The 27,871-nt window shown below is 41.6% G+C and overlaps 2 long non-coding RNA genes and 1 other non-coding gene across 3 annotated transcripts in view; 2 read left to right on the top strand and 1 right to left on the bottom strand.

Moving 5' to 3' along the window:
- The window catches only part of LOC113902268, a 42,024-nt gene extending 33,418 nt beyond the window's left edge, over positions 1-8,606 (top strand). Inside the window, exon 4 of the long non-coding RNA XR_003513738.1 lies at positions 8,442-8,606. This is a non-coding gene — a long non-coding RNA (uncharacterized LOC113902268). The remainder of the gene's footprint in view (positions 1-8,441) is intronic.
- LOC113902273 lies at positions 947-25,607 on the bottom strand. The gene is made up of 3 exons (XR_003513742.1): positions 24,992-25,607; positions 23,580-23,681; positions 947-985 (listed from the first exon to the last, which is right to left on the bottom strand). It is a non-coding gene; the product is annotated as an uncharacterized LOC113902273 (long non-coding RNA).
- LOC113881474 lies at positions 19,261-19,366 on the top strand. Its single transcript, XR_003508044.1, has one exon. It is a non-coding gene; the product is annotated as a U6 spliceosomal RNA (small nuclear RNA).
- Positions 25,608-27,871: the final 2,264 nt, after the last annotated feature.

The raw sequence follows: 27,871 nt of genomic DNA, 5'->3' as shown, positions 1-27,871 counted from the left end.
GGTGATAATGCTGTAGTTAACAACTATGTTCCCAAGTGGTCTAAACATTACCAGAGGAGGTTCCTTGGCTCCCTCTTCTTCCTGTTCACATAATGGACAACTAAGTCAGCTTTTCGAGAGCCCCTCACATGACAGAGAGTTTAAGTCTTGTCTATGATTCCACATGGTTGTATATTCAGTTGCTTCAGCACCATAGAACACAGCAACGATTTCTCAAACCAAGAACTGGTTTAATAAGATATTTTACTCTTTAGTCTAATACCAAAACGTATTATTCAATGTGCCATTCAAAACATATCTCTTTTTCAGTGTTATTTGCAACATATTTGTATCATTTCAGTGTCTCTTGGGAGTTTTTGGAGGGGAGAGGAAATTGAACAAGAATATTAAAAAGCAAAGTGGCAGTTCCTTTAATTTAAAAAAATGTTACTCCCTGACCTCAGATACACATCAAGGTGCAGGAAAACAATGTCCTATAATAATATTCCAAATACTGTAAAAATCTTCCTACCAAAACCAAAAGTATTCTCTATATTACTGTAATATTAAATCTTTACTACATCTATTATTCTATAAAGTAATCAGTTCTAGGACATAGAACAATAGAAAAAAAATTACATTGTGGAAAAGAAACTTTCCTTAGATCCATGTGAATCTCCAACCATCACTGAAATTGATCAGATAGATAACAGATGAGCAGAACAGAATAGGGTGCAAAAATAGGCTCACGTATAGAAGATTATTTGATTTATCACAGAAGTGCCAATCAAATTCATGGGGAAAGGAACGACTTTTTAATATATGGTACTAGGAGAAGGAAATGGCAACCCACTCCAGTATTCTTGCCTGGAGAATCCCAGGGACGGGGGAGCCTGGTGGGCTGCTGTCTACGGGGTCGCAGAGTCAGACACGACTGAAGCAACGTAGCAGCAGCAATTAGTTCAAAGGATGAGCTTCCCAGGTGGTGCAGTAGTAAAGAATCCGCCTGCCAATACAGGAGACACAAGAGATGTGGGTTCATTCTCTGAATCAGGAAGATCCCCTGGAGTGGGAAATGTCAACCTCTTGCCTGGAAAATTCCATGGAAACACGCTGCAGTCCATGGGGTAACAAAGAGTCAGACATGTCTGAGCAATTGAGCAGGCACGCACTGGTTCAAAGGATATTTGCATTTTAAAATTGGGTAAACAGTAGCAAATTATTCACCAGAAAGCTAACAGTAATTTATGCTCTCACCAACATGCTTAAGAGTGCTTCATGACCTACTCAATGTTCAAGGATATTTCAAAGGATGGATATTCTGTTTACTGAGCACAAAGTACTCTTTCTGTGTGTGTATATAATGCAATTCATTCATTATTCAAGCAACAAGTATTTACTGGATGCCTCATATATGCTAGGTACTGCTCTAGGCCCTGGGGATTTGGCTGAAGGCAAAATACTTACTGTCTTAGAACTTACATTCTTGTAGGGGAAGACATAACAAACAGATATAAATATACAATTTTATAGCATTCTATCTAAGTTGTATGAGAGGAAAACCCAACAGATAAGAGCTTAGAGAGATGAGGGGTAAGAGCTCTAGTTCATAAAGGAGAATCAGGGAAGGACTCTCTGCAGAGGTGAGGAGGAGGCCAAGCAAAGTTTAAGGGGAACGTGTGTGTGTTCAGGCAGAAGTTCTGAGAGTAGAAGGGCCCTAAATCAGAAAAATGCTTGGTGTGGGAGAGACTCCAAGAGAGACTAATGTGGCTGGAGAATGTATGCAAGATACAGAGGTAGGCTGGGACTGGTTCATACGGACCTTGTTGGCTATAGCAAGACATTTAGATTTTATTCCAGTGTAATGGGAAGCCATTGAAGGGTCTTCAGCGCTGCTGTGGCATAAGCTGATTAATATTTACAGAAGATAATTTTGATTGTTGTCAGGAAATGAATGGGAGGGGAAGGAAAGGGAGCAAAATGATCTTTAGTTGTGGCCAGAGGGACAGTAACTTGGACTAGGTGGGAGCCAGGAAAGTGTGGAAATGTGACCCAAATTGGGACCTAGCTGGATGTTGTAACAGTTAGGGCTAGCTGATGGTTTGGATATTGGGGTGGGGTGGGACCAGGGGCAGAGAGAAGTCAAGGATGACTCCTTGCTTTGGGATCTAAACAACTGGGTCAGTGGTAGCGTCACCGACTGAGAGAGAGATGATTGATGAGGGAGACAGTAGGGGGCATTGGAAGAACTTTGGTGTGCACGAGTGGAATAGCCCAACATGCATCGACAGATGAAAAGATAAACAAAGTGTAATAATCCGTACAGTGAACTATTATTCAGCTATGAAAAGAAACGCCATACCGATACATGCTACAACATGGCTGAAGCTAGAAAACATTATGCTAAGTGAAAAGAAGCCAGACACAAAAGGCTACATATTGTATGTTTCCATGTGTGTGAAATATCCAGAATAAGCAAATCTATAGAGTCAGAAAATAGATTGGTATTTGGCAGGGGCTCGCTAAGAGTTCGGTACGACTGAGCGACTTCACTTTCACTTTTCACTTTCATGCATTGGAGAAGGAAATGGCAACCCACTCCAGTATTCTTGTCTGTAGAATCCCAGGGACAGAGGAGCCTTGTGGGCTGCCGTCTATGGGGTCTCACAGAGTCGGACACGACTGAAGCGACTTAGCAGCAGCAGCAGCAGGGTGGGAGGAAGAACTCGAGAGTGACAGGTTAATGGAGGTTTCCATTTGGGGCGATGAAAAAATTCTGGAGCTAGACAATAGAGGTAGTTGTACAACATTGTTAATAAACCGCTGCTGCTGCTGCTAAGTCGCTACAGTCTTATCCGACACTGTGCGACCCCATAGATGGCAGCCCACCAGGCTCCCCTGTCCCTGGGATTCTCCAGGCAAGAACACTGAAGTGGGTTGCCATTTCCTTCCCCAATGCATGAAAGTGAAAAGTGAAAGTGAAATCACTCAGTCGTGTCCGACTCCTAGCGACCCCATGGACTGCAGCCCACCAGGCCCCTCCATCCATGGGATTTTCCAGGCAAGAGTACTGGAGTGGGTTGCCATTGCCTTTTCCAGTCAATATACTAAATGTCATGAAATTTTATACTTTAAAATGGTTACAGCAGTAAATGATATGTTGTTTGTATTTTAGCACAATAAAAAAAAATCTGAGACAACACAAATTTTAGGGGAGTTTTTGTATGTAGGGAAATTTTTTGTATGTAGGGAAAATTTTTGTATGTAGGGAAACTCAAGCATTCAGTTTGGGACATGTTAAATTTGGGATGCCTGTTACATATTCAAGTAAAGCTGGATTCAGGAATCCAGAGCTCAGGGGAAAGTTTAGGACTAGAGAAGTAAATCTGGGAGTCATTAGCATAGGGATGACACTTAAAGACTGAGAACTGGGTGAGATCACCTAGGAAAGTTGTGTAAAGAGAGAAAAAAGAAGAAACTGAGCCTGGACTACCTTGCTAATGGTCGGGAATAGGAGGAGGACCAGCCAAGCAGCTGTGGGCATGCTGGCTCCTCAAAGCAGTAGGAGAGTTAGGACAACATGGCATCTCTGGAGCTCGGGTAGAAAGCACTTTGGGGAGAGGGGGCATCAAGTGTCGATTACTGTTGAGAGATGGAGTAAGATGAAGACAGCTGGCTTTTGTGTGATGGAAGTCCCTGGGACCTTTACAAGGGTGTAGTTTGTGAGGAAATGAACTGACAACACAGAGTCAGCCAGGCTCTCCTGTCCCACTCTCTCATGGCCTCATACCTTGTGTCTGTAAACAATAATATCACTGACCTTGGTGGCCCTGTGCCTGCGTGCCCACTTGGCCATGGACCACATTGGTCTGATTTAGTGTATCAGTAGTCTTTGAAGACTCCCTGTTGCTGCTGCGCCTGCCCAGAGAGGATAAATATGTCTGCAGTCCCCACAGCTCCTCAAGTCTTTTTCCAACTTCCCTGGTCACGCCTTATCTGCCCAGGGTTTAGTGAACAGTGTGAGCAGCAAGGCATAGTTCCAAGTGGTTATATGCATTACTCAAATGCACCAGCTTAAAATATTTTTTTTGTTTGGTTTATGAATTTCTCAAAGAGATGTATTAAAGTTTTCTAACATCAATATAGATTGATCAATTTGTATTTCTTTTTCTAAAAACTGTTTAGTATTTATTTATTTGGCTGCACTGGGTCTTCATTGCTGCATGAGGGTGTTCTCTAGTTGTGGAGTGAGGGGCTGCTCTTTGGTTGTGGTGCACAGGCTTCTCGCTGTAGTGGCCTCTCTTGCTGCGGCCGTGGGCTCTCCCAGGCTCCAGTGGTGGTAGCACACGAGCTTAGTTGCCCCGTGGAATGTAGAATCCTCCCAGACCAGGGATGGAACCAGTGTCCCCTGCATTGCAAGGCAGATTCTTAACCGCTGGACCACCAGGGAAGGAAGCCCTAATCTCATATTTCTAAGGCCTTCTGCTTGTAGAATTTAATAATTCTGTATTAAGAGAATAAGTGTTTTGACTCTCATGTCTTGTTAGTGAATTGTGATTTTTATCATCTGGAAATAGCCATCTTTCTTTTTAATTGTAATGACATATAGCTGGATTTTTTAAAATCCAGATCAAAACTTGGTTTTTTAATATGGGAACTTAACTCATTCACATTTTGTATTACTAATATATTTAAATATACTCATATTATCTTGGCTTATGTTTTCTATTCAGTTTTTTTTTTTTTCTGTTTCTTCTTGCTGTCTTTTATTAGACTGATCAAGTTTTCTCATGGTTATACATGTTCTAGTCAAGTTTTACTGTTGGTTTTGACTCAGTTTTTTTTCTCTTTTGTCTCACAGTGTCTGTTTCTTTGGACTATCTTTTGACATTGTTGTTTTTTTTTTGAGTGCATTTCTGAGTACTGTAATTATTTTAGAGATAGTATGATTGTGGCAAAACTTCTGAATCCTTGTATGTTAAAAATGTCTCCAATTTTGCTCTCATATTTGATTGTAAGTTTGCCTTTATAGATTTCTAGGTATGAAATCATTTTCTTTCAGAATTTAGCACCCAAGATTGCTGATGAGAAGTCTGATGCTAATCTGCCTCTTCTCTGATTATAAGTAACAGAAACTGGCTCTGGCTAATTTGTGTAAAAAACATGTTATTGGCAGGTTATTGGGCAGCTCACAGAATTACCTTGAAGGCCGAAAATCAAGCTTGGAAAACCAGCAGGATGCAAGGGGACCACAAACAAGGATACTCTGTCGGAACAGTCTGGTTAGGTCATTGCTGCCAGTCTTTGTGGTCACTCCAAATTCAGGTCCTGGATGGAACAGTTAACACTCCAATTGCCAAACCAGAAAGCAGAGTTATCTGCCAGGCACCCAGTAAACACATGTGAGAGGCAGAAAAGTGGCTGGAAAGATGTCCATAGCTTAATGCCTGGAACTTATAAACATGTTCCTTTAAATGGCAAAGAGACTTTGCAAATATGATTAAGTTAGACAATTTGAGAAAAGGTGATTAGCCTGTATTATCCAGGTGGGCCCAATTACATGATTCCTTAAAAGCAGAGAAGCTCTCCCAGCTGTGATCAGAGGGAGACGTGACTAATACAGAGGGGTCAGAGAGACGCAGTGTTACTGTCTTTGAGGATGGGGGAAGGAGGCCATGAGCTAAGGTATGTGGTGGCTGTTGGTAGCTGGAAAACGCAAAAACCAAAGTCTCCCCTAATGTCCAGAAAGGAATGCTGGCACCTTGAGTTTAGTCCTGGACTTTTAATCTACAGAACAGTAAAGTGCTAAATTTGTGCTGTTTGAAGCCACGGTGGAAGATTGTTATGGCCACAATAGAAAACCGGTACACCACACATTTGCACTGTTTCTCTGTTTTGATGCTAGAGCAATGGAAGGCCTCACTCTGGGGGCCGGCTGTGAACACTGTGAGCCTTGAGGAGCTACTTTGTCGTCTAACACTTCCTCCTGTCTTCTTGCATCCCATCACTCTCTGATGTCCCTCTGATGTTTTCTTTCTGCTAGTTTAGGGGCAGGGGAAGGCCTATGGACCCCATGTTCTGAATACAGTTCTTTAATAAGGTACCCTGTTGGTTGATTCAGAGCTGCCTTCTGTATTATTGTAAATGTCCCTCCGAGTGTGGAACTCGACTTGCTCTTTCCATTGTTTTAATCATTTATTTGGTTTTTCAGCAGCCAGTTTGGGGATGTGATTTTTCTTCACTCTTCCAATGTTGTTAAATTTTATCTTTCAAATATTTCAAGTTTTTCTGATAATAGTGCCTTTTCCTGTTTAACAGTGCTATGTGAATTTCTTCTTTAAAAACGCTTTGCACCTGTCATTGTAAGAAAACTGGGGTGGAAGGGAACGTGATCTTATGTGTTCAATTCACCATCTTGATCCAATTGATGCCGATTACTTAGGCTGATTACTCTGAACCTGGGGCTCAGGCAGAATCTGAAGGACTAGAAAGTTCCCTGAAGGGTGGGCCATGTGGTCAAGTCTCAGCAGGGAGGCACAGGAGGAAGCCAGTGGAACACAGGGTTTAGGAGGACCCAGGTGATGTTCAGGTAAGCCCCCTAACAGGAAAAGACAGAACAGACCTGAGTTCAAACCCCAATTTTGCCCCTTTCCAACCAGGTAGACTTAGGCAAGTTTCACCTCTAAGAGCTTCCGTTTTTTCGTTTTAAAATGGGGTTAACACCATCTATCAGACAAGGTTGCTCTAAGAATTAAATGAGAAAATATTGGCAATGTGCTTATCATAGGCTTGGCAATATTGGGTATTTACTGAATGCCTTTACATGGATTAATCTTGTTTAATCCCAACTTTTAAACCTATTACACAGATCAGGAAACTGAGGAATAGGGAATTTAAGTAAGCCGGAATAGGGAATTTAAGTAAGCCGCTTAAGGCTGTAATCATAAAGTGGCAGAGGAGGGATTTTGAACCTGGGCAGTCTGGCTGTCACGTCTGCACACCCACATCATGCTGCAGATTACCCTATTGGGCTGAGTGCTCTCCTTTGCCTTTCAAAATTTCCTGTGTGGTTTTGGTGGAGGGAGCCAGATTGATTTTAGGAACAAGAAAAGGATTGAGTCAGCAAGAGAGGATTAAGTGGCCCCAGTAGCAGGCAAGCTGAAGCTGGTGGATCTTGTAGGTTATTGTTTAGTATCCAAGTTTGTTGGCTAATTTGCTTTTATCATGCACTTATTTTGTGGAGTTAACGCTTGCATAACAGTAACGTGTACATATCTTAAAGGCACAGCTCAATGAATTTTCACGTGTTTACACCTGAGTATTTACTATCTGGATCAAGCCAAAGAATGTTTCTAGCCCCCTTGAAGGCTCCCTTGGGCCCCCTCCCAATTGGTACCTGGCCAAAGGTAACTATTGTACTAACCACTATCATTTTGGGTCGGTTTTTAGTCCATTTTTGGACTTTGTATAATCGAATATAGGGTTTGTGTTCTGTCATGTCTGGCCTCTTTCACTCATCTTATTTATTTATTTTGATGAATCAGATGCTATGAATCTGTGAGCAGATGAGCACATTCCATGAGCAGGTAGTTAAGGTCTCTGAGTGTGACCCCAAGGGCTCTGTATACAGTATAGCCTTTTGTGCATCTCAGTAGCTAGCTCTGGGGGATGGGAAAGAAAAGGGAAACTTGCCCAGGCAGGGCCACCATTCGCTCCTAAAGGCTCTCAAGGTGCCCTGAGCTCGAGGGCGATGTTCTAGGTATACTGTGTGTGTGAAGTGAATGTTAGTTCCGTTTTTCTTTCTGGGATTCCCCTTTGAGGTGGGACAGCTGCCTGAGTTCGGTTGAGGGTAGAGCGTCCTTTGCCTTTTTGCAGCTGTGGTGGTGCAGTGGAAAACTGACTTGCTCTACACACTTGGGTGCAAGTCATGTCCATGCCTGACTCCAGCCTCTGGGAACCCATTTTCTCAGGGTAGGGGCACAGCTGTCTTCCCTGTGAAACACTGCCTTCCATGTCCTCCCTCTTGAGGATAATTCCAGCTTCTTTTCTGGAAGAGCCAAGAATTCTCAACCATAAAGAAGCTCTTAAAGTTCTTACACCTAAAGCATGAGAGAGTCCTGAGCTTTGGAATAAAAAGCTAGGTTTCCTTCCAGAGAGGAAAGGAAGGGGGAAATCTTATTTTCCTTCTATCCAGTAAGTCTCCAACAGAGGTGGGAACAGGGTATAAGTGACTACGTCAGTAACTCCTGTCCCACAGTGCTGGGTTCCAGATCTGCTCTCCGTGAACCACGGGGGAAACCGGGCAAAATCACACTTGAATTATCTCTGCCCCAGGTTTTCCAGCTACAAAATGATGGTGATACCAACCTTGCAAAAATGTTTTCATTGGTAAATGAAACTAGCTATTTGTAAAGCTCCATATTTAGAGTCCTAGTAAATGTATTATTATTTTTTTTCTACAGGAGGAATCACCTGCTTGCATGGAAGTAGGAATAGCTGAATTGGGTGGCCTGGACTGCAGAGAAGCGAAGCACTTTGTCAGGCAGGTGGGAAGCAGGCTGGGGCTTCTCTGTCTCCTTTATGTTTCTGAGCAGGTAAGTGGCATGACTCAGAAGGTACTGGGAGGTACTATGTGCTCTCAACATAGTACCCAAACCTGACCAATAATAGAATTTCATGGAGAGTTTAAAAACATTCCTACCTCAGTTACTTACTTTCTTTAGCCACTACTCTGGTTAAGGATCTGATTCAGTAGGGCTTCAGGACATGGGGGGAAAAAATCCTAGGTGATTCTGATGGCCAGTAAGGTTTAGAGACTTGTTCTAGAATATATTCCTGCCCCAAAGTCCGATGGTTTGAAACATTTCCATATTATCTGAGAGGCGGGGTATAAAATTAGAACTGGGGGTGTCCTAAGTCATCTTAACCACCGTGAAGGAATAACTTTTATGGAACTGTCTAGATTACATGAACCTTATATCATATACATTGTAAAGCCTGCGTCTTGATTTCTGTGACAAAATTTTCATCAAGGTAGCAGAGAAGGCAGTGGCACCCTACTCCAGTACTCTTGCCTGGAAAATCCCATGGATGGAGGAGCCTAGTAGGCTGCAGTCCATGGGGTCACTAAAAGTCGGATATGACTGAGCGACTTCCCTTTCACTTTTCACTTTCACGCATTGGAGAAGGAAATGGCAACCCACTTCAGTGTTCTTGCCTGGAGAATCCCAGGGACGGGGGAGCCTGGTGGGCTGCTGTCTATGGGGTTGCACAGAGTCGGACATGACTGAAGTGACAGCAGCAGCAGAGGAGCAAAGCTCACCGGTACCTTGTTCAAGTAATTGTACCATGCTCGGTCCCAAGCACTAACCAAATTATTCCTTTAACTGGGAATCATTATTACATTAAAGTAAATCAGAATGATCAGGCATGCCTTTCTCTTCTTCGTAGCCCCTCCTTAGCTTCTGTTATTGAAGGCATATTAATAACTACCTCTCTAGGATGCAACCTCTGAGCATTCTGATGAGAAAGAACATGAGATGATGGGCCCTTAGGACTGTGAGCTGAGAATGTCCATTAGAATCCTAACAGATTAAGTCAGCACGTGGAGAGAATGGAAATTAGAATTCTGATGGGAGATGGCTTGAGGGGATCAACCAAATCTAAGATTCTAGTAGTGCTTTATTACATGTTACTGTAATTGGAACCTTAATTTTGCAATTTATAATTGAGTTTGGGAGTACTGAAAATTTAGAGAGAGGGAAGAGATGAGAAAGGCTTGGGGAAGCCAGAGGATGTGAGCACAATACAAGCCCAGGTGGGAGATGAAGAGTGATGGAGTCAGAGAGTAAAAAGGTTGTTAAGGTAGAACAATACCCAGGTAACAATTGTCTCCTTCAGCCCTTTATGGTCCTTGCTGGACAATTCCCACCCCAACTTTTCCCTGCCTCTGGTTACTATTTCACCCTGGTAAAAGGGAGAACTAAACTAGTTTCTTGAGGTAGTCTCAAGATGACTTAAGTAGAAGTCTAGGAGATGGCTTAGATTATAGCTGAGAAAATACCTAAATGTATCAGATCACAGCTTTGTCCTGTATTACTTAGATGGTTTACTGGGGGCCGAGCTCATGGAACTTTTGCAAACAATCTGGAGCTTAGAGGGTGTCTTCATCACTCATTTTTGAGAATTTGAATCCTGTCTGTGCTGTTTATTGTGTGCATGTTGCATTTTTTTTTTTTTTTTTTTGAATTGAGTTTCTGTTGGAGCAAAACTGGCTGATTGCTGTGAAGAGGTTTAATTTTTGGTTTTGCTGCACTTAGAGAAAGCAAATGAAACCTAAGAATTAAGTTTCTTGGTTCTGTGTGCACTAGATTTATATTATACCTTCTCAGAATGAAGAGGCTTTACTGCTAGGGAATAAGTGACTATAAATCCTCCTAGCTTGTCATTTCCCCAACTTTAACCTCCACCCTTACTCCCACTGGGTTATTTTGAGGCATTTGAAGTAAATCTCAGATGTCATTTTATTTCTGTGGTAAGTATTTTAGCATGTGTCTCTAAAAGATATGCATTCTTTTTAAAAACATAGCTTCAGTTTGGATTAAGTGACTAGCAAAGTAAAGAGGTGTACTTGCAAAACAAAACATAGCCACAATACTTTAATAGTACTCAAAAATATTGATAAAAATTCCTTAATATGATCAAATATCTAATCAGGTTTAAATTCCCTCCATTTTTGGATTTTGCTGATTAGTTCACTGAGATGTTGCTTAACAAATTCCTTTATTCCCTGTACATCCTGTAAGCTGAATATTAGCTCTAGAAGTTTAATCTGACTTGGCTTGGCTTTTTTGGCAAGACACTTTGTAGGTTATATAATATAATTCCAAGCTTACGTAATTTCATTGGAAAGCATATGATTGTAGCAGGCATTGACTAGAAAATTGTTCATTTTTGACTGCCCCTCAACTTAACTATCAAGCTATATGCACCTTAGACATACCTCATATACATATCCTCTCCTTTGTACTATTTTAACTGATTAGGAAATGGTTACTCAGTTGTAAGCTCATCTCACAGAAGGTTCCATTAACCTCAATATATGTAAGGAAGCATTTTCTCAATTCCCACCTGTGGTGATATTGCTGGTTGTCTGTTCAACTACCACCCGTCTCACCTGTCTAATGCACTGACAGAGCCTGCTTCCTGTTAAAAAGTCTGGCCACTTTTTCCAAAGTGCCTGGTTTCTGGGAAACTCTTTCCTTCTTTATGAGGATTCTTGTCATCTTTGGTGTTTTACATGAAGTGTGAGGTTGTTATTTGGTGTTCAGTGGCCATCTTCTGACCATAGGGAGTAAGCTTAAGGATTAACACCAATGTGTCCAGGATGATGGGATGGAAATGTGGGATGAGTCCAGACGCTCAGTAAGTCATGGAGCCACTGGATTAGACAACCTTGCAAATGCCATGCCTCCAGACTTCTTATGTGAGATTATTTTAAAAGGTGTATTTAAACCACTTTCAGTTGATCATTTGCAGCTATAAATAACACACCAGGTATATTCAAATAAATTTCTTTTGTGTTTCTGTTCACTATTTAAAGCCCTGATATAGGGGGGGAAACCCCTATAAACTTTTATCTTGAGTCAAAGTCTTTGTTAAGCACACTACTAGAGCTAACATGATGATACAGATAGCACAAATCATTGAATCATCAAAATTAACTTGTTTTGATGTCATATTTTAAATCAAATCAGTTTTTGATTAGATACAAATTGAAAAAGCACACAGCATCTTAAAAGTAGAGATAGAGGCCTAAACCTTCTGTGTTGGTGATAAGAATTGGAGTTGAAATATTTTCCCGTCTCGTCCTCAAAGCACATAACCAAGAGTTGACTTTGAGTGTTGGCAACAAAGGGAAACTTCTCCTGTTACATTTTGCTGGACATAATATCCATATTAAGTAGGAGAACTGGAATGTCTGAATCTACTCCTTTGCAAGAAGACAATTCCCAGTGTTCAAATTGAATGCACAAAGTTATCGGGCAGTGATGAGGATTTAATTTTTTTAAAAGGTATGATGTTTGAAATCTAAGGAGCAGCTATAGAACTGAAAAAAGCAAAGGATAGCTGATGATCTGTCCTGTGCTTGTTCCCAGTTCTATTTTTTTTTTTTAATTGATAAATAACATGATGCTCCTGCTTGTATTTTGCATTCCCAGACTGTTGGAAGCAAAGTTTTATTGTTTTTCGGTCAGTTGTAGATTGCACCTTTGTCCTTGCAAACAAGGTGATGACAGTGAGTGGTTCCATGAAACCCTTGGTAACAAACCTCCTTTGTGCTGTGTGAAGAAGCCCTGGCTAATAAGTGGATGACATCAGCAGGCTTCCCACCCATTCCTATGGATCCTTCAGAGTACAGAGACTCATTGTTGATGACTTTCACCCTGAACAGCTGCCGGTCTCACTGGCTTCATTCACTGTGAAGATGGTGATCATACCTCCCAGAATTCAAATAATCATGTTTTCAGACCATGTGTCAGGCCATCTGCCCTTGGGTCTGTTTAGGAAAATATGATCACCTTAATTATGGCACAACCCCTTCCAACTTCTCTGCCTACTTGGAGGTTTTCCTCACACGTCTCATTGTTTTGGACATGTCTCAGGTGGTGTCCCTTCTCCTTTGCTAAATAAGCAGAATTACCTATGTTTTCAGTGGAAACATCTTCCCATAGGGATCCTGCCTAGAAGGCATTTCAACATGGTCAATACTTATATACAGTAAGGCAGAGCCTACCTCCCTAGGAAAAACTACCTGATCAGAATTCTGAGTAATTTAAATGTCCATTAGCACAATAAAATTCAAAGCCTTTAAAATTGCATAACGTGATGCATTTAAGTAGTTGAGCGTAGCTTATCTTGGAAAAGTCACTGAAAGGAAGAAGGCAGGGTCAGTGTTCAGCTTTGGAGATAGGTAAGAGCAAAGAGCAACATTTGAGCCCACTGGGGGCAGGCTCGCTGTGTACAAGTGGTGGATCAGGCAGCAGGCTTGCTGTTTGTCTGACACTGTGGCTTGGAGACGGAGAAGGCAATGGCACCCCACTCCAGTACTCTTGCCTGGAAAATCCCATGGGCAGAGGAACCTGGTAGGCTGCAGTCCATGGGGTCGCTAAGAGTTGGACATGACTGAGTGACTTCACTTTCACTTTTCACTTTCATGCATTGGAGAAGGAAATGGCAACCCACTCCAGTGTTCTTGCCTGGAGAATCCCAGGGACGGGAAGCCTGGTGGGCTGCTGTCTATGGGGTCGCACAGAGTTGGACATGACTAAAGTGACTTAGCAGCAGCAGCAGTGGCTTGGAGAACGTACCAGAATCTCTGCTATCTTTGGTGTCCTTAGTGCAGTGAGCCAGGCACATGAAAGGCACTCAGGAGATACTTGCCAAACTGCATTGACACGTAACTTTTACTTGAATCTACTGTTTGCTACCCCAGATAAATGCACTTGCAACCATCTTTCTGGTTCAGAGTCTCAGAGCTGGTCTGAAATGCCATAAAGAATGTTTGTGCTTAAGGATAGTTTTTCATGGAGGTAGGACTTTGATCTTCTGAAAATTTTTTAATCTGATTATGTAGCCAGAATATTAGAAATAAAGTTTAGAAGAGGACAGACAGTTCTTGGATATAAGATTGTTAATGGCTTGGGACAGGTGAATAGATATATTTATCTGCTTCTGTGAGCCTTACCCCTTTTTATAACTACAAGGTATTTTATAGACACATTTTTCTATTCAGTAGTCAAGCTGTAAACGGACTGAATCTTGATAGTTGTGTCTTTAAAAAGGGGGGGGAAAGAGAAAAGAGAAGCACTGCCATCATTATCCTAATGGAAATGTCTTTTGTCTTTGGAAGCACAGGCCCAAAGCTGTGGACCATCACTGGGCCTTCACTCCACTTTCAACCCATCCCGTCTATGGGCTTCCTGTAGGTCTGTCCCTCATATGTAACTCTGGTGCTCTGAGAGGAAACTCTACCTATTGTTTCCTTAACCGAATCCCATGTTTTTTTGGTTTTTTGTTTTTTCATAGAATTGTAGGTGCTCAGTAACTTTGGGTAACTTGTTGGGTAAGTAAAACAACAAGTGGTGTTTAGCAGTATTGTTGAGTGGTGTAGCTTTTCCTTCATACTCACAAGTTCCCTGGGCCCAGAATCAAATCTCCCCCACCTAGGTGTCTCAGCATACATATGGACACACCAAGTGTTTATGTCTGAGTAGGCAGAGCATGGACGCGTTCACGAACACCAGGGGAGACTGTGGTGTTAACCGTCCCCCCCGTCACCAGTGTAGCCTGCTGAGCAACAGAAATGTTCTCCCAGGTCCTTTCAAGATCTCACAGGTTCATGGTAATAGGTGGGAAAGGACCAGAGAGATTTTTAAGCCAAACTCTTCCTTCTATTGGAAAAGCCCCTGATGCTGGAAAAGATTGAAGGCAAAAGAAGGGGATGGCAGAGATTGAGAGGGTTGGATGGCCTCACCGACTCAGCAGACATCAGTCTGAGCAAACTGTGGGGGATAATGGAGGACAGAGGAACCAGGCGTGCTGTGGTCCACAGGGCCGCAAAGAGTCAGACACAACTTAGAGACCGAACAACAACTTCATTGTGTAAGTGAAAAAAACTGGGTCTGGAGAGGTGGAGCAACTTATGCAAGAATCATATATAGCTAGTCTTTGGCAAAACCAGGAAGAATCTGAGTCTCCTTGAAAGTCATTTTTCTTCCAGAAATATTTTAAAGCTTTATGTTAAAGATCCTCATTTTATGGCTATATATATGCCATCAAATAGTTATAATCAATTACTCCTCAAGGAAACTCTAAAAGCTTTTAGCTAATTATTTCCCATTTGACACATTTCAGGATGTCAAATAGTTCTTACATCAAGATAAAATACATGACAAGTTGAAAAGAAGAGCCATAAAAAGATAGAAAACTTTAAAGGAGTTATCCAAAAAACTGGTAACATGACTCCAATCCTTTGGGTACATTCAAGGTAAAAGGATGGGCCTCTGAGGAGGGCTTAATAAATAGTTCCCATCTTCCTCACCCGGATTCTGAACCAATTGAGAAACAGGAAAGTAGCGGATAGAGGTCAAAATATCACCTTTGTTACTGAAAGAAGCTGAGTGGAAAGCCGAACTTAGCGTAGCAGCCAAGTGGGCTGTTAACGGAACCGATTCAGGACCACCTTCTGGGCAGAACCAGTAATGCCTGAGGGCAGGACCACTTCTAAGAGGAAGAAGGGCCAGGCTAAGCTTTCCAGTGAGTGAATAGTGTTGGAAAGTGGTGCCAGGAAGATTCCAGGATGTTACAGCTGGTGCTGGACTCAGCTATTCCCCATAACTAAAAGGGGGTTGCAGACGGGGAGGGAAAATACGTGATGAGGTTTCTCTGGAGGAAGATAATCTGAAAGCCCCTCCCACTCCAAAGTTGCTTTTTCCTGGAAAAGGCTTCTTTCAGAGAGCTTTACATACGCCTCGTGCAGCTTGGAGGGTGCTGGTGGTTGGGGTTTGGCTCCCGCTTGTAAACTAAAAAGGAAAGAATTCTCGCACTGGGAACAAAGGAGAAGTGGCTGGACTGGGTGGGCCAGTGTTGGCAGAGAGAAAGAGAAGTAGGAGGAGCGAGGCGGGTGGTGGGGGTGAAGAGAGGGAGGGAGAGAGACAGGAAACTTTGTTACTGTCCAATAGGGCCACCTAGAGGGGCTCTCAGGCTTTTGAAGGGATAAGCTGGAGTTTTGACCCAGAGCTAAGGAAGTTTTAGCTGATCTAGGAGAGGGCAATGGCACCCCACTCCAGTACTCTTGCCTGGAAACTCCCATGGATGGAGGAGCCTGGAAGGCTGCAGTCCAAGGGGGCGATAAGGGTCGGACACGACTGAGCGACTTCACTTTCACTTTCATACATTGGAGAAGGCAATGGCAACCCACTTCAGTGTTCTTGCCTGGAGAATCCCAGGATGAGGGAGCCTGGTGGGCTGCCGTCTCTGGGGTTGCGCAGAGTCAGACATGACTGAAGCGACTTAGCAACAGGGAAGCTCAGGTGAGAAAAGGATGGTGGGTATCTGAAGCTCCCCTTGAGAGCTCCCCACACCAAAAAGAGGCAATTTTCAATACACTGCTGCTGCTGCTAAGTTGCTTCAGTCGTGTCCAACTCTGTGTGGACTCCATAGACGACAGCCCACCAGGCTCCCCCGTCCTTGGGATTCTCCAGGCAAGAACACTGGAGTGGGTTCAATACACTAGCTTAGCCCAAAAATAGAAAAGCTAGTCAATTAAGAACCCTCACCCCACCCTCCTTTACTTCTTCCTTCTCCTGCTTTGACCTTAGAACAACCATATTTACTGAAATGGGGCAGATAATTGGAAAGAGTAGGTAGAATAAAGGAAAAGATGGATTGCCCCTGTCCCTGGCTTCTGGACTGCATGATGCCCCAGAGAATAAAGGGAAAAGTTTTGCTTTTAAATCTGATTCCAGGATTTGATTATTACACAGGATTGGTTCTTCTCACTTATGAATTGAGACTGTCGGAGACTTTAAGTGGCTGTGGGACTTGTTACCTGGGAGTGATTTAAAACCAGTCCTAGCATAGGGTTATGGAGGTTTTCATCCAGCGGCAGGGAAAGAACATTCCTTCACTGGAAAATTTTAAAAGTGACGGTGGAAATAAGAAAGTTGCTTTCTCATTTGAGAAGATTAGTTTCTCCTTCAAATCGAACAGCCTGTTGACTTTATTTTGTTGGGTTTTATTTCTCTTGCCCACCAGCATGGGATTGTTTGTGGTGTCTCTACATTTATTAAGGACTTCCCTGGTGGCTCAGACGGTAAAGTGTCTGAATGCAATGCTGGAAACCTAGGTTCGATACCTGGGTAAAGGCAATGGCAACCCACTCTAGTATTCTTGCCTGGAAAATGCCATGGACGGAGGAACCTGGTGGGCTACAGTCCATGGGGTCGCTAAGAGTCAGAAACGACTGAGCGACTTCACTTTCCTTTCCTACATTTATTAAACATGCTGCCTAAGCCAGAATTTGGGACACTGAGCACACTGGAGACTCCAGCCAACCAAGGGCCCCATCCTACTGATGGCACGTGCTGCGTCTTCCCCAGGTGGCAGGGCACATGCACGGCAACGTGGGGCTACTTCTCTAAAGAGTTATAAACTCAAGCAGGAAAATGATCAATGCGTTTTAGTCAGGAACAGTGGTCCTTCCATGCTCTCTTCTCTTCAGAGCACTCTGCCAGCAAATAGCACTGCTAATTAAATCTGTTGGTGAGTAAACTTAAGGAAATATGTTAAATGGCTCCCTCCAGTCCTGCCCAAACCTGGAAGAGGAGGCCAGCTTGAGTTTTTACCACCATCTCCCAACACCCTGTGTTATTTGATCAGAATAGTTTCCCTCTAAGATATTAATGATTCCTAGGGTTGCTTTAAAAAGTTTCTTTATTATACATGAAGTGATTGAAAACTGCCAATCATGAATCTGGCAATCCCCTCTCATGAGCTTAAAGACTGTTCTGATTACGATAATTACATTTTTATGAATATCCTACCTAGACAGTAACAATTTTACTGTGTCAGACTACACCACACAAAGATACATCAATTTCATCTGCAATGAAAAATAGATTCTAATAGCTCAGTTATATTTATATGATAGTCAAACATCAAGATGCAATGTAAGTACTTCAACTGAAAGAATTCTGATCATTATTTAACCTTGGGATGGTGATTAAGGGTGAAGGCTTGTCAGCTTTCATGAATTATTTTTTTCATGATTTTTTGCTGTTTTGATTTGATTTTTAAAACTCTGTAATTTAACACTTATTAACATTTGGATTCTACCCCTACCCTCCATGATATGTGGACAAGGCAATAGCAATAAAAGATTAATAGATGTGATTGATGGTCAGAGGATTAGGTAATTGTAAGACATAATTATGTTTCAGGAACAATAGTGCCATGCCAACTGGTTTTCTTCTTGCCTAAGTTTCTTCAACCATGATGCAAATAATGGACACAGTGTTCAGGTTTGATGCTATGAATACATATTATTTTAATGTAAGGAAAAAACTGTTCCATTAGTACAGATAGTCAACAGTGCTGGTCGAAGTGTACTCTGAGAACCAGTAGCATCAAGGCTCACCTAGAAGCCTTGTGGTGTCTCTACATTTATTAAGGATTTCCTTGGTGGGAAGGAGAAATGTAAATTCTCCTGCCCCAGATTTGTTGAGTCAGAATCTTTGGCAGTGGGGCGCAGGACTCCGTCTTAACAAGCTCTCCAGGTGATTCTCTGAGGTTTAAGAACTGCTGCTTTAGCATCTTGTAGCTGTTTCCTTTGACTACAGTGAAACACTGCCGGGTATGGACGGGTAATCCTAGCAGCACTGAAAGTGTTCCCTGTTAACTGTGGCCATGTCCGTTCCAGGGGAACTTAAGTGGACAAGCTCTTTTGGTCAAATCCCTCTTAAGTGGGCTTTTTCTTCTCTTCGAATCCCCAGACCTCACAAACCATAGGTTCTTCCCATTACCACTCGTTGGTTCATCCTCCCTGGTAGAGGTATGTTTGTGATCCCTTTCTAATGTCAAAAGCTCTCCGCCACCCTGAACCTCTGCTGATCCTTTCCCTTTGTTAGAACCTTTTCCCTACGGTCATCTTGAGTTGCTTAAAAAATTTAACATCCAACATGATGCTCTTTATATTTCTTATGGCAGCAGCTGCACTATATATTTTGATAGCACTATTAGTCAAAACTATTTACCAGAACGCACCAGAAAATGCTATGTGGAAAGGCTGCACATTGCAAGCACACTTAATTCAAGAAAACACAGAAGAACATATTTAGTATGAACGCTGATGCAAATTCACCAGGACTGTGCAGGGATGTCAGTAACAGTTTTTCTTTGACTGAGAGATTAAGGAAATGTATTACAGAGTTTGGTAATAGATGACAAAAGGGGAGGGAGGAAGGGAAAGAGTTTGAGAGAATTTTGTAATAAAAAAGTATTTCCAAGACTAATAGTATTCTAATGAATCAACATGCGTGGGGCAGTGTTAAATGGAGTAAATGAGTATGACAAAAGTGAATGGCATCTTATGATTTAATCTTCATATTACTTTATAAAAATATTCTTATATATATACGAGTATATGCTTTTAAAGACCCAAATCTAAATCCTGAATGTGCATCAGAATGACCTTGAAGCTTGTCAGAATTACAAATTTCCATGCTTGCTATGGCAGCATAAATACTAAAATTCAAGCCTACAGAGGAAATTAGCATAGCCCCTGTGTAAGGATGACGTGAAGATTCATGAAGCATTCCATATTTTTAAAAAATTTTCTGGGTTCCAAGAGACTTTTATTTTGGTATCTTGGAGTCCAGGAGTTTTTATGTAAAAACCACTCTGCTGCTGCTAAGTCGCTTCAGTTGTGTCCGACTCTGTGCGACCCCATAGACGGCCTCCTACCAGGCTCCCCCGTCCCTGGGATTCTCCAGGCAAGAACACTGGAGTGGGGTGCCATTTCCTTCTCCAATGAATGAAAGGGAAAAGTGAAAGTGAAGTTGCTCTGTCGTGTCCGACTCTTAGTGACCTCATGGACTGCAGCCTACCAGGCTCCTCCGTCCATGGGATTTTCCAGGCAAGAGTACTGGAGTGGGGTGCCACTGCCTTCTCTGAAAAACCACTCTAGGTGATTCTAGTGCAGGTGGTCCTTAACTTTCATTTTGAGCAACACTGCAAATCTCACTCAGAAAGAGGGAAACCTTTTGATTTGTGATCGTGAGGCAATAAGGCTCAACCAGTGTCACAGTATCTTTGGATCCCCGTGAAGCATTAAGTCACGCTCTTGACTAGCACATGCTTTCTGTCTAGTTCTGGAGTTATTTGTGCACTTGCCTCCACCCCCAAAAGACTATAAGCTCCCCGAGACACAGGAATTATGTGGTATACTGACGTTTGTGTCTTCAGCTAGACTCACACCCTGCCTTCTCCTTATTGAGAAGATGTTCAATAATATTTGTCAAATGAATGAAGACACTAAGGGTTAAAACTCAATTCAATGAGTGTGATTGATACAGATCCTTTCACCCCCAGCTTTTGAGACCTTAGAGTCAGGTTTCTATCTGTGTCTCAGCTGTGCATTTGTTATGTGGGAGGTCAGTTTCTTCTTCCTTCATAGGGCTGCTTTGGGGTAAAATGATGTAATGTATATGAAAATCTTTGAAATTGCAGAGCCACTTGTTTCAGGTTTTTAGAGTATGACTGTCTATTTTTCCCTCTAACTTCATTTTTCCTATGAATGAGTGCAACTTACATGACTGAGGCAAAGAACACAGCATTCACTTCTGGCAATTATGGGAAAGCGAATCCTATTATTTGAAATTTGAAAGAACCACCTGGCTTTTCCAACTTCAATACTAAAAATTGTAATATAAATAAAATAACTACCTCACAAATAATGGGGAATACAAAGGAAGGGAAATACACGGGGGAGCAAATGAGCTATTCATACTGATATTTGATTCTGAGACCGGACTTTCAGATATCTGTGTGTAATGAAGTGACCTCTGAACTTTAGTGGCTCCCCTAAGATCACCTTAAAAGGTAACAGTTGTCCGATAAGATAAGCTGAAAAGTACAAGTATGTAACATCCCTTTCAAAACCTTAAGGTAGAGATTATGATTACTCCTCAAGCTATAAAGAGCCAAAGAGTTGAAAGAAACTAGGTCACTTACAAGAGGTGATGTGCCCTGGGTGGTAAATGCTGGTCCAGGTCTGAAGCAGTTCATAGCCCAAAGAGGAAAACAAGGACAAGGAGTTTTCCATGAGATTACATGTATTCAGTTGAGCCTATGTTGTCTTTTATGTGTGTATATATTTATTATTTTACTTAAAAAAATTGAAGCATGTTTGATTTACAATATTTTATTAGTTTCAGGTGTACGGCAGTGATTCGGTATATTTCTGACTGTAGTCCATTATAGGTTATTACTAGATGATGGCCGAAATTCCCTGTGTCATACACTACATTCTTATTAGCTGTTTTATACATAGTAGTTTGTATCTGGTAACCCATACCCCTAATCTGTCCCTTTCCCCTTACCTCTCCCCTTTGGTAACCACAAGTTTGTTTTCTGTATCTGTGAGTCTGTTTCTGATTTGTATATATATTCATTTGTATTAGTTTTTAGACTCTACATATAAGTGATAATCTTATAGAATATGTTTTTGTATGTCTTTTCCCACTAAGTATAGGAGTTTCCAGGTCCATCCACATTGCTGCAAATGGCAAAATTTCATGCTTTTTTATGGCTGAGTAGTTTGGCAATGGCAACCCACTCCAGTACTCATGCCTGGAAAATCGCATGGACGAGGAGCCTGGTAGGCTGCAGTCCATGGGGTCACTAAGAGTCAGACATGACTGAGCGACTTCACTTTCACTTTTCACTTTCATGCATTGGAGAAGGAAATGGCACCCCACTCCAGTGTTCTTGCCTGGAGAATCCCAGGACGGGGGATCCTGGTGGGCTGCTGTCTATGGGGTCGCACAGAGTCGGACATGACGGAAGCAACTTAGCAGTAGCAGCAGTATTCCATTGTGTGTGTGTATGTATCACATCTTCTTAATCCAGTCATCTGTTGATGGACTCTGGGGTTGCTCCTATGTCTGGGCTATTGTAAATAGTACTGCTTTGAACATTAGGGTGCATGTATCTTTTTGAATTAGTGTGTTGTTTTTTTCTGGGTAAATGCTAGGAATAGAATTGCTAGATCATATGGTAGTTCTGTTATTTGTTTTTTGAGGAATCTCAAAAGTTTCCTTTTCTCCACATCCTCTCCAACATTTGTTTTTTGTAGACATTTTGATGATGGCCATTCTGACAGGTGTGAGGTGATATCTCATTGTGGTTTTGATTTGCATTTCTCTAAGAATTAGTGGTGGTGAACTTCTTTTCATGTGCCTGTTAACCATCCATATGTTTTTTTTGGGAAAATATCTATTCAGATCTTCTGCCCATTTTCTGATTGGGTTGTTTTTCTGATATCAAGTTGTATTAGCTGTTTACATATTTTGGATAATCCTTTGTTGGTCACATTATTTGCAAATATTTTCTCCCCCCATTCCACAGTTCATCTTTTCATTATGTCATTTGTTTCCTTCGCTATGCAAAAGCTTTTCAACTTAATCAGACCTCATTTTTTGTTTTTGCTCTTCTTCCTTTTGCCTTAGGAAACTGATCCAAAAATATTGCTACAATTTATGTCAAAGAGTGCTCTGCCTATGTTCTCTTCTAGGAGTTTTTTGCTTTCCATTCTTACATTTAGGTCTTAAACCATTTTGAATTTATTGTTTTATTTGGTGTGAGGGAAGATTCTAATTTCATAGTTTTAATCACACTGTTGGCTGCCCAGTTTTCCCATCATCACTTCTTGAAGAGTTTGTCTTTTCTCCAATGTGTATTTCTGTTGTAGATTAATTGACCATAGGTGCATGGGTTTATTTCTGGGCTCTGTATTGCTCCATTGATCCCTGTGTCTGTTTTTGTGCCAGTACCACACTTTTTAAGTTACTATAGCTATGTAGTATAGTCTGAAATCTGGGAGAGTTGTTATCTGCTGCTTTGTTCTTCTTCCTCAAGATTGTTTTTTGGGGTCTTTTGTGGTTTCATATGAATTTTAGGATTATTTGTTCTAATCTAATTATCTGTGGGCAGTACAATGACTGAATTATTTTAGAAATAGCTATAGGCCACTCAGTAGTACAGAGGAAGCAAACACTTTTGGTCTCTACTGTTTATCTGGAATTCTCATTTTACTCTGATAGAAAGCCTGTGGCTTAAATTTTTTAAGACAATCACTTTGTTCAAGTTCTATATCAGAACCTGAGGAGGACCATAATGTGAGGACAGATCCAGATTTTGTGAGGCTGGAAGCTTTAGATAATTTAGGGTGCCCTATTGTTTACAAAAATACAGTAATAATTTTAAACATTTGATACAAAAGTGAGTAATTAGAAGGAATCAATCCTTCCAAGTGGTGGTCACAAAGGTGGAGTGTCATTTGTTTCTTAGAAACGTGCCTCTGTGATACTGGGAGCAAAATTTTAAGATAAAGGGATTTGCAATAGAATGTTGATGGGTGGGACATTTCCAAACATTTACCAGTAAGAGAAATACATATATGCTAAATGTAGCTCCAGAGACAGACATTCAGTGCCAAATGCTCAGAGTAGGGAGAAGTAGGGCTGTGGTGAAGACAGCAGAGAAGGGCCACTCTAAATTATACATGCAGGAAGCCTTCAGTTACTTGGAATGCTTAGAGAACTGAGTAGACTTTTCAAATTAATCAAAAACAACAAACCCCCCTCATTTATTGGCCATCAAAACTTTAAAATAATACAATCTTTTTCTTTTTTTCAATTTCCCTGTAGGTTTAAGAACTTAAAAAAAAAATCAATTCATGTAATTTACCAATTGAGTTTAAGGAAAAAAGAAACCAAATAATTACTTAGAGGGGAAAAGAATAAGGTATTCATTCTCACCTTAATAGAGAGTCCTCTGTTGCTTGGGTGACTGAAGTAGCGCCCATTCCTGGTGGAAACATGGATGCTGGCCTCCTTAACTGCCTCTCAGAAATCATTCAACTGGCAGAGTTATGGTGGGAGCATTAGTTTGATTGTGATGAAGCTATAAATGCTCAATTAAAATTTATTGAATGAATCAATGAACCAAATGAATGGTTCCAGTTTGGACAAATCAGGACAGTTTCAGAAGCATTTTTATCCCGAAGAATTCTATAATCAAATTTTATCAAGCTCTTGAATGCATTGAAAACTCCTTCCTGAATATGGCTTACGTTTGACAGCAAAAGGATTAGGAAATGGAAGGGAACTTTTACTAAGCGCCTGACATATGCCTGGGGCTTCCCTGGTGGCTCAGATGGTAAAGTGTCTGCCTACAATGTGGGAGACCTGGGTCAGGAAGATCTCCTGGAGAAGGAAATGGCAACCCACTCCAGGACTCTTGCCTGGAAAATTCCATGGATGGAGGAGCCTGGTGGGCTACATACAGTCCATGGGGTCACGGAGAGTCGGACACGACTGAGCGACTTCACTGACATATGCCAGGTACTTTGCTGATGTTTGTGTATTTCTTTAAGCACTGTAACCATTTTGCAGTGTTGGAAACTAGATCTCAGGGCTAAGTAACTTGTTGGTGGCCTTTCAGGGAGCCAGTGGCAGAGCTAGGATTCAGATCCAGGTTTGTGTCCAGGGTTCATTCTCCTGACTCTGTAACTTGTCCTTTGACCTTTTCTTCCCAGCAAATGTTGAAAGACACACGAAACTTTCTAGATAAGGAAACTGAACCTCAGAGCACTTAAGTGACTTGAAGGAAGAGATGAAAGCAGATTTTCCTAATCTCTTAACCATTATACTATATTAAGGTGTGTACACAAACACGCAGCATATAATTTAAAAAACTGTCAAAGTTGGAGACAAGATGGCAGGTAGAAGACTTGAGTTCACCTTCTCTCATGATACCACCAAAATCACAACCGACTGCTTAACAACCACTGACGAAAAAAGATTCAAACCTACCAAAAAAGACATTCTACCCCAAAAGAGCCACAAGATGGTAGGGGGGTATTTTTGTGATATATTCAAATCCCATATTTGCCAAGTGGGTGATCTACAAACTGTAAAATGATTATATTGCTGAGGATCTCCCACAGGAGTGAGAGTTCTGAGCCCCATGTCAGGCTCCCCAGCCTAGAGGTCTGGCACTGGAAGGAGGAGCCCCAGGAGCACTTGGCTTTGAAATAGGCAAGGCTTGAGTGCAGAAGCTCCACAGGACTGAGGGAAACAGAGATTCTACTCTTAGAGGGCTCACACAAGCTTTCACTCTGGGACCCAGGGCAAAGCAATGACCCTATAGAAGCCTGAGCCAGACCTACCTGTGAGTCTTCTAATGAGGCAGCAGTCAGCTGTGGTTTACTGCGCAGACAGGGACACTGGAGGCAGATGCGCCGGGGAATGCTCATCTGCATGAATTCTCCTGGAGGCTGCCATTTTGGCACCGAGATCTGGTCCCACCCAACAGCCTGCAGGAAGGTTGGAACACAGCCCCACCCATCAGCAGACAGGCTGCCTGAAGTCATCCTGAGCCAACAGCTGCCAATAAACACACCCCTTAACATGGCCCTGTCCATCAGAGTGACAAGACCCCGTTCCACCCACCAGTGGACAGGCACCAGTCCCTCCCACCAGGAAGCTCACACAAGCCCCTGGACCAAATTCACCCATAAGAGGGCAGACTCCAGAACTAAAAAGAATGACAATTCTGTAGCATGAGGAATGGAGACCACAAACACAGAAAGTTAGGCAAAATGAGACAGTAGAGAAATATGTTCTAGATGAAGGAACAAGATAAAACCCCAGACGAACAACTAAGTGAAGTGGAAACAGGCAATCTACCTGAAAAAGAATTCAGAGTCTTGACAGTAAAGATCACCCAAGATCTCAGAAAAAGAAGGGCGGCACAGACCAAGAGGATACAAGAAATGTTTAGTGAAGAGCGAGAAGATTTAAAGAACAAACAAACAGAGATGAACAATACAATAACTGAAATGAAAATTACACTGGAAGGAATCAATAACAGAATAAATGAGCAGAAGAATGAATAAGTCTGCTGGTAGATCAGTGGAAATCACGGCAGGGGAACAAAATAACAAAAAAAGAATGAAAAAAAGTGAGGACAATCTAAGAGATGTCTGGGACAACATTAAATACAGCAATATTCACATTATGGGGGCCCCAGAAGGAGAAGAGAAAGAGAAAGCGCCTGAGAAAATATTTGAAAAAAGATAATAGTCAAAAACTTCCCTAACATGGGAAAGGAAATAGTCACTGAAGTCCAGGAAGCCCTGAGAGTTCCATACAGGATAAACCCAAGGAGGAATATACTGAGACACATATTAATCAAATTGACCGAAGTTAAAGACAAAGATAAAACATTAAAAGCAAAAAATAATATACAAAGTAATCTCCATAAGGTTATCAGCTGATTTCCCAGCAGAAATTCTGCAGGCCAGAAGGGTGTGGCTGGATATATTTAAAGTGATGAAAGGGAAAAACCTACAGTCAAGAATACTCTACCTATCAAGACTCTTGTACAGATTTGACAGAGAAAATAAAAAACTTTACAAATAAGCAAAAGCCCCCAGCACCATCAAACCAGCTTCACAAGAAATGCTGAAGAAACTTCTCTAAAAACCTTGCTGATATCAAGAGTTTATAAAGACATGGAGCAAGAGGATGTGGCATGCAGTGCAGCACAGCAGAAATCAGTGCATGACCTATTAAAACTGACCAGTCAATTCTATTCCTACACACTTATGGACACTAGCAAAATTCTTGCACATGTACACCAGGAGATGAGAATACAGTTTATAACAGTATTATTTGTAATAAATAAAAAGACAAAAACAAGCTGAAATTTCCATTAACAGTGAAATAAACAAAATGTGATATAATCATAGCGTGGACTACCGAATAGCTGTGGACAGCAAGTAGCATGAACAAGTCTCAGTAATGCTGAGGGGGGATAAAGTAAGTCCCTGAAAAATATATTCCAGCAGTCAGGAAAAGATGAGATTTTGAAAACTGAGGAGTAAGTTAGACAAAGAGAAGAAAGGACATTGCAGTCATGGAGACAAGGAATAGCAAGACCCATTTAGGAACTGCAGATGCATGACACCTCCTCTGATGCATGTGTCCCTAACATGGAATTCTGATATACCTGAATTCACTTCTGGATACTTTTGAACCATGAGAAATTCTATAAGTGAATTAACTGCTTATTAGGAATAGTTGTAGGAGAAGAGTGAGGTTGGAAAGTCAATAAAAGATAGAACAGTTAGAAAAGAAATAGAGATGATTACAATTAATTCCTCTCTAGGAAGCCAGGTGGGGGAAATTAAATCTTGTGGTTCTGCCTGCCCTCCAGTAGCATCCTAAAGAGGAATGGAGCAAAGGTCAATGTCAGTCATGCTTCAGTGTCAAGATTACCAAGATTAAAGGAAGCTACACTAACCTGGGGGCTTCCCTAGTGGCTCAGATGGTAAAGAATCCACCTGCAATGAAGGAGACTCGGATTCGATCCCTGGGTTGGGAAGATCCTCTGGAGGAGGAAATGGCAACCCACTCCAGTATTCTTGCCTGGAGAATTCCATGGACAGAGGAGCCCGTACAGTACATGGGATCGCAAAGAGTCGGATATGACTGCGTGACTAACCCACGCCCTAACCTGAAGACTGGAAGCTATACTCACCTGGAGATTGAAGAGAGATTTTAAAAGTCAAAGACATATAAAGCTTTTCTCTGTGCTTTTTCCACCTCAAGCACTTAAGTTATGGTGTCTGAGATCATAATGGGAATGATCAATGGTGTTTTTAAAGGAAAATACCTGTGTCCAGAAAGAAAGGTTACTATAGTAGAGCTTAGTACTCAATTTATTGAAGCTATAAACTCAGAAACTCAGTTTTTATGACTACTTAAATTCAGTTTGCAAATCTTGCTTCTTTTTTTCCCCTAAGAAATAGTGTAACTGTCCAAAAACAAACAAAAAACAGACAAACCACCACTCTATTGGGCCTCCTAAATTTCCACTGGCCTTTCCTTTTTATCAGTGTCAGTGATAATCTTTGTAATTACATCTTCCATTCCTTCCACCACCCGTCATTTACCTCAGAGTAGAGGCATTTGCCTCAGGTAAAGAGACAACAAATTTTGACTAAGAGGCAAGTTCTCAGGAAATACAAGGAGGTTAAAAGTGG

The sequence above is a fragment of the Bos indicus x Bos taurus genome, chromosome 2, assembly GCF_003369695.1.
Source record: "Bos indicus x Bos taurus breed Angus x Brahman F1 hybrid chromosome 2, Bos_hybrid_MaternalHap_v2.0, whole genome shotgun sequence".
NCBI classification, from domain to species: domain Eukaryota; kingdom Metazoa; phylum Chordata; class Mammalia; order Artiodactyla; family Bovidae; genus Bos; species Bos indicus x Bos taurus.
The sequence above is the reverse complement of the archived record's forward strand: the minus strand, read 5'-3'. Positions and strand labels throughout refer to the sequence as shown.